General features: G+C 40.1%; 1 long non-coding RNA gene across 1 annotated transcript; it reads left to right on the top strand.

Moving 5' to 3' along the window:
- Window positions 1-4,393: 4,393 nt before the first annotated feature.
- LOC146697968 (uncharacterized) lies at window positions 4,394-6,816 on the top strand. Its single transcript, XR_014922957.1, has 3 exons — window positions 4,394-4,446; window positions 6,358-6,443; window positions 6,782-6,816. It is a non-coding gene; the product is annotated as an uncharacterized LOC146697968 (long non-coding RNA).
- The last annotated feature ends 531 nt before the right edge of the window (window positions 6,817-7,347 follow it).

The following is a 7,347-nucleotide window of genomic DNA, read 5'->3' as shown; positions in this document are numbered from 1 at the left end:
TCATTTTTAGAAACTCCCACCATGCTGTCAGAGAAGAGCTAATATTGATGCTTTTAAAGCATTCATGTCATTTGATGTTTGAGCTGATAATTGGACTGGGATTTCTAATTAACTGAAAGGTTTGTAAACATGACTGAGACCAGGCATGTTTAGTCTGCAGCCTTTCCGCAGCTTCGACACAAGCTTTTCACTATATGTTGTACTGTGTATGTGACAAATAAAATTTGAATTTAATTTGCTGTTACGGCTGTGGCCATAAGAACACTGTGTGGGCTGTTTGTTCTGTGTCTCTTTACTGTGTTTAAGACTCTTTACAGGTCCCTCCCCTAATGAAGAGTAGTGAGCAGCTTATTGGACCATGGAACAGGTGACCACGTTCAAAAAGCTGCTCTGACAGCTCCAGGGGGAGAGAGAGAGAGAGAGTGTGTGTGGAACGAGCGAGTAGCCTGACAGCCGTCGCGGTCCTGACCCTGGTTTTCCCAGCCTGTGCTTATCTTGTGTATTTGTGTGAGGGTGAATTGTAAAAGCCGCTCCTAGTGCATTAGCTGAGAGCTTAGGCACTCATGGGCTGAAGCGGAAGGGGTGAGCTGCCTTTTCTTTTGGAATCGTTTTCTCCTGTTTTCTTGGTCAGGGAGCGAGGGATAGCTCTGTCATTTGTTTGTTCTTTTTCTTTCCTAGGGTTTAGTTAGTCTTTTCTGGTGGGACTTAGTTGGTTTTGTTTATTATTTTGGCCTGGGCTCACCCTGGAGCTATGCTTCTTGTCCTTAAATAAAATCACCTTTTTTTTTTTACTCACAACTGGTTTGGATGTTTGGCTTGGGAACCAGGGCGGGGATTTGTCTCTCTCTCCTCCAACCTTATGTGCGTCCCTACACGCCTAGATTAGGGGCGTAACATTTGCATAGTAAAGTTTTTCTGGTCCATGTCAGACTTTTCATAACCAAACCAGGTCCATGCTACAGAGGTAACCCATCGTTTAGGAATAAGGTCCTCGATTTGTTTTGACTGGTCCTTCTTTTTGGAGCTACCTGGTTCTGCCCCATCTTCACTGGCCATGCTGGTATTCAAACAATGAAAAAATATTGCTGTAAACAGTGTATTTTGCAACGCCACAAAACAAACGGTTGCATAAAATATAAAATGAAAGATTTTAGGGATGCAACGATACCAATTTTTTCAAACCGATACGATACCGATACTTGGATCTGAGTACTTGCCGATACTTCTACCACCCACCCACCCACCCACACACACACACACACACAATGAATTGGAAGACAGGTTTTATTTTATTCTCTGCCGATAATAAATAATATCTTAATAAAAATGACCACAAAAAAATTTCAAGTGAAAAATAAGCACTTCTGTTAAATTATTGCAGAGTCTCCACATTGTAATTTAACAAAATATCACTGAACTATTGGCACTGTCTCGAGCTTTTGGAACAATAAATAAACACTTCTGTTTGGAATAAAATAAATACAAATTAGGTTTGAGAATAAAAGAAACTTAAATTGTTGCAGAGTGTCCATATTGTAAACAAACAAACAAACAAAATAACAAAATTATTTGGCATTGACGAACGAACTCCCCATCTGCCCGTGGATCATCAGTCCACTGTGCCGTTAAACCAAGGACTGACATCGCGCACACACTGCTTGTTTTTACCTCTTTAGAAAGTTTTGGCACCATCATCTCCCTGATGTGTGGGCAGCTGGGAATTTCATATCGCAGCTCGAGTATGCTGAAAAGAATCCTATGTTTTCCACGACTGGCATTGGCTGGTCATCCAGAGCGATAAAATGAGTCAGAGCCTCTGTTATTTTAACTGCCCGTGGATTTTCTCTTGACATTTTTCATCGCTTTTCCAAAACCTGAGTTAACGTTGGCTGTTCCGGTCCACACTGCTGACATTTTGTTTTAGGCTGCACAAACTGCAACTCAGCCCCTGGCTCCAACCTGGCCTGGAAGCATAGTTCGTAGCATGATCAATGCACAGAGAAGCTAGATAATTTTGCAAAGGGATAAGATGGTCCGTGGAAGACTTGGCCGAAACATTCTCAGTCTTAGTAATTTCAAAATCATAAACAGTCTTTTTATAGGCGGGCCCATGAACTGGTAAGGCAGTGTTAGTTTTAATATTCACCTTAGAAAAAACATGAGGAGCCAAAATATAGTCACTCACTTCAAACCTTTGTGAGGTACGTTGACGACATGAATGCCGCTTTTTTCTAGAAGCAGTTGTGACTGAAGCAGGGCTAATTGTGGGGTCTGGCTCCTCATCCTCTGATCACAACCTCGCCAGAAATGAGGCTGGAGACGTGAAGTCTGAATGAGACTGTGAGGGTGAGTGACTAATCCGTGATGGCGAAGAGGAAACTGGCGAGCAGGGGGGCAGTGCCGGCACCGAAGGGAGGGGCGCTGTGGCAAACCTCAGCGAGCCGATACGGACACTCTGAGGCTCTAGAGGCAGCGGTGGAGATGACTGGTTATGGGGTTGCTGTGACTGGGAGGTGCTGGAAGCCATTACATGACTCGACAGTTCCTGGGCCTGCAGCATCTCCTTTATCCTTGTAAAAGCATCAACTATGGCAGGTGAGTCCGGGAGCTGGAGGAGGCGGGGATCCCTCTTCATAATAGCCTCAGCGACATTAACCATTACAAGCTTGCTCTTGAAATCGGGTGCCGTGAGGACGCGGTTGAGGATCGCTTGGATCTGAGCCATCTCCTCCAGACACTCGGTGAGAGCAGAGTCTGCTGGGTCCATGACTGGTCAGATCGTTCTGTCACAATCAGCAGGGCTGACTGTGTGTAGAGTGAAGGGTGGACCCAAATGCAGACAGAAACAAAATGTGAAACATAACTTGAATAACAGAAAACAAGCCGTTTATTGAGGCTGGCAAAATAACTGTATACAAAAGGCAAAATGCAAGGCTAACAATAAACTAAACTGGGTGAGATAAATTAACTAAAAACCTACAACAGGACCATGGACTTGACATGAGGAAACTTGACGCAACTTCTTGGCTTGCAAACAAAGCAGACGATCTAACAATGACACACTGAAAACAGAGGAGTTAAATACACAGGAGGTGATTAGAGGAAGTGGGAACACATGGAGGAACAGCTGACTGACATGAGCCTAATGACAGGACAGGGGAAGTGAAATTAAATACAATGAACAAAGAACACACGACTCCTTCAAAATAAAACAGGAAACACTGAAACTAAATATGACAACACAAGCTTAACAGACCTAACACGTGATGAACGATACAAGAACTCAAACATAGAAAACAAGGAAACAATAAATAATAACTGCCTTTCCTTAATTAAAGCTAAATAGGAATGACACATAAACTAATCACAAATCTAAAATGAGACAAATACAAAATGAACTCAGAGCGCTGGGTCAGAGACCCAGCCTGTGACAGTTTTACAAAAGATGAATGACCTAATGTCATTTCTCAGCTGCCCAAACAGGTCAAAAGCAATGTGATTTCTAAAGACGCACCAACACATTAAAACTTGTTATTGTTGTTTTTGTTTTTTTGTAACATTATTCTCTTTACAGGGAGTGCAGAATTATTAGGCAAATGAGTATTTTGTCCACACATAATTTCACCTCCTCACTACGTACGGCTCTGGATACTGTTGCGAAATCAGTTTTACCCCGGTTCTTTTTTTTGTCGAAACTTCCAGAGATGGCACCGGAACTCAGTAGTCATTTCACAAAACCTTTATTCATCTTTATTCATCTTCATTTAAGCATGCACTTCTAGAAGGGAAGACGAGGCCGGTGTCCCTCTGCAAAATCTTCACCCCTTTGTTAGTTACAGCCAGCTTTATAGAAGTGACCCCATCATAAAACCCCCCTACGGTGTGCTGGAAACTCTGTGTCTGTGTCTATGTGCACGAGCACATGAATGCCTACATGTGCGCGTTCCCTAGTGTCTATGTGAGTGCTCATGAGTAAGTGTGCGTGTGGATGTGTGTGCGTGACCATTAAAACACTGTGGGTGTAGGTAACTCCCTAGAGGTCATAAAACCCCTCTCACTTCCAAACCACATTTACAAATGTTGAGACCCCCACCCTAAAACATCCTCTGGGGAATTTCCACTCAGCTTTAACTCTTCTCTGTTTTACTTTCACAGCTCAAGTGGGGGAGGGGTACCCTACTCCTAAGTTCACGACAGAGTCAACCTTTATTATATTGAGGGCACACAGTAAATTTCCCAGTGTTAATTCAGCAGTGTTAAAGTGTATTTACTCTAATAGAGTCATTATAACGACAGCTGGAGCAAAACGCCTCCCAGTGTGGGTGATAATGCGCGGAGTTAAAAGAGGCAGTGTCAATGTTACTCTAGAAAGCTCCTCCCACCACAGACTCCTTTTCAAACCAAGAGGATTTTTCACGACGCCATTTTCTTTACATCAGTTACACGGTAAGTTGTTCATATTCACTTATTAAAACCAACAATTTGACATTTTAAACACAAGTAGCATGTTAAAATAAGGTTACATTCCTTTTGTCCATGTTTACAGCGTCTCTACCACCTCAGACGCTTGAGAGACTTCCAACTGCCCTCCAAGGTGCTCAGGAACTTTTACTCGTGCACCATAGAGAGCATCCTGGCGGGAAACATCTTAACCTGGTTCGGGAACAGCACCATGCAGGACAGACGAGCTCTACAGAGGGTTGTGCGGTCAGCTGAGCGCACCATCCGCTCCGAGCTCCCTGACCTGCACTCAATCTACAGCAGGCAGTGCTGGACCAAGGCCAGGAAGATCGTGAAGGACCTCAGCCATCCCAACAACAGACTGTTCTCTCTGTTGAGGTCAGGAAAGCGATTCCGCTCCCTGAAGACCAACACAGAGAGACTGAGGAGGAGCTTCTTCCTGCAGGCGATACGGTCTCTCAATCACACCACCACACAGTACTGACCCACACATATGGTTCTTACACACACACTGGACTTTCTGGACTTTGGTTTTGCACAACACTGGTCACTATATTCTTCATTTCCGGTTAATACTTGTACAGCTGCTGTTATTGTGTATATATTTATTTATATTTAGATTCCTTCATACATTCTTATATAGTTCTATATTGTGTATTGTGTATTTTGTTGTACAGTTATTTTATTTTCAACTTTAATTTATATATTTATCTTTATCTTATTCTTCCCAGTTAAATTTACCCTTCATTCTAATTTGTGTTGTACAGTTATTTCATTTTTAACCTTAATTTATATTTTATTCCTTCCTAGTTAAATTTACCCTTTTTAATTTTTCATATTTATTTCCTATCTTATTCATAGCCTTTTCCTTTTTTGTTCTCTTTAGGTCACGAGCAGTTGTCCAAGCATTTCACTACATATCGTACTGTGTATGACTGTGTACGTGACAAATAAAATTTGAATTTGAATTTGAATATTTCATTTTGTACCTGAAGCAAATGTGACACTGTCTGTATGCTAACGTAAGGTTGTTAGTTAGTGTTGGCTAAGACTGTAAGGCTTGTTAATTTATTTCAGTGTGTAGTGGTGATTGTGTTGTGTTCTAGCATGTTTGAAATTCCATTAAATTAAACCCTCCATGTGTTGGGAGCTACATATTAACATTAGCTAGCTAACTAGCATTTTGGCTAACCTTGAAGCACGGGCAATTCACTTGTTATTGTTACATTTTAAATTATGTAAGGCAAGCATTAACTAATTAAAATTTTACACTAATGTTACATATTTCACTTCTTTTTGGATACCTAGCTATAGAGGTCATTTTCAGTAAGGTTATTGTCTTATTTCAATTCCGCTGCCTTTAGCGATTTTACAGTTACAATGATTACAACCAGCAGGCAGTATAAACTTGATAAAGTATTCAAAATATCCAGGATTCAGTTTGTAATGTTTTCTTTTAGTAGTTTGAACTTAAGATGGCAGTGTTTGTATTTGTAGTGAGCTAACTTGATGTTAACTAATGATGGTATTGACACAAGTTACCTTTTTCCATTTTGGTTAGCAGACTGTTCAGTATGTTAAACTAAAGATGAACAAAATACTGACTCCCTAGTGCTAAGTTAGATCAGACAAACGGTAAAAGTACTAATAACTATTTTAGTTTTGTATTGAGAAATATATTTCATGTAGGTGAAATACTCATTTAGTAAAGGCTTAAAAACTACAGCCAAGGGGCTGAAACACCTTGTTACACTGAAAAAAAAAAGTAACATACAGTGTAAGAAATAACAATGCAAGGCTGTTTTACTGGTATTTATGGGACTGGTTTAATATTAACATTTTCTGTTTTCAGTAGTTCAATGAAGAGCACTGACTATAAGAAATTACTGTCTACAGGAAGCATGCTGCTTAAAGCAAAACTGGGAGGTGTGCAGAAATTTGCTAGAGTATCTGAGCCAAGCCTTAAGGAATTTTGATTGCCGGTAAGAAACCAACATTGTATAAAAAAAGGTGTTCAATGTGCTTTAAGTTCTTTTTGTTATTTAGTCTCTTCAAACTGCATTTTATGATTAATTGAAAATGATCTACGTTTTGGAATCATCTTAGCTACGAATGTATATTTAGTGGAAAAACTGTATAATGTGAGTGTCACTCCTAATCTACCACTTATCAAGCATGTTAGTGGCGCTTAGTAATTTAGTTTTTTTTTTATTTGAGTCACTTTTGAAAAAGTATCTTGAAATTATCTTCATTTTAGGCTACAAAACATTAGATGTCATGTAATCTTTTTGTTTATTCAAACTTGTGTGCTTGTTTCCAGCATTTGCAAAGTTTGGTGTGCCAGCCGTAACAAAATGAGTGAAAGTTTTTGATAGTTCAGGGACTGAATTGGATGATGATATATTTGAGGATATAGTAACAGATCCCTCAACTGGGGTACTAACCATCAAATATGAAAAAGGTTTGTTTGAGTGATGTGTGTTTCACTGGATGTCATTTTTTTAGTATCATTATTACATTGTTTATTAAAAAGAGTTTATAAAATGTGTCTATGGAGAGACCATGTAAACTCATTTGTTTTGCTCCTGTTTTTGAGGTCTGGAAACAGCTGCTGCAGAAGTGTCTCCTGAGCTGTCCCAGTTATCATTGCCACATTCATCAGATTCACAGGGTACGGTCATCCTTTCAGACAGCCCTTTTAGGAAACGTCAGAAGCTGGATGCAGAAGCTAAGCAAGTAAGAGTTAACAGATTTCCACATTCTTCTAACAGTGTCATTTTTGTTTGTAGTTTAAGTGTTCTGAACTGCAGTGGTTATATCAACATGTAGAATGTTTTTATTGTGTTTTCCAGTTGGTGGAATTGATTCTCACCAACAAACCTGGTG

The sequence above is a fragment of the Copadichromis virginalis genome, linkage group LG11 (assembly GCF_057382275.1).
Source record: "Copadichromis virginalis isolate Kocher_CV1m ecotype Utaka linkage group LG11, C_Virginalis_male_GT1.1, whole genome shotgun sequence".
NCBI classification, from domain to species: Eukaryota; Metazoa; Chordata; class Actinopteri; order Cichliformes; family Cichlidae; genus Copadichromis; species Copadichromis virginalis.
The sequence above is the reverse complement of the archived record's forward strand: the minus strand, read 5'-3'. Positions and strand labels throughout refer to the sequence as shown.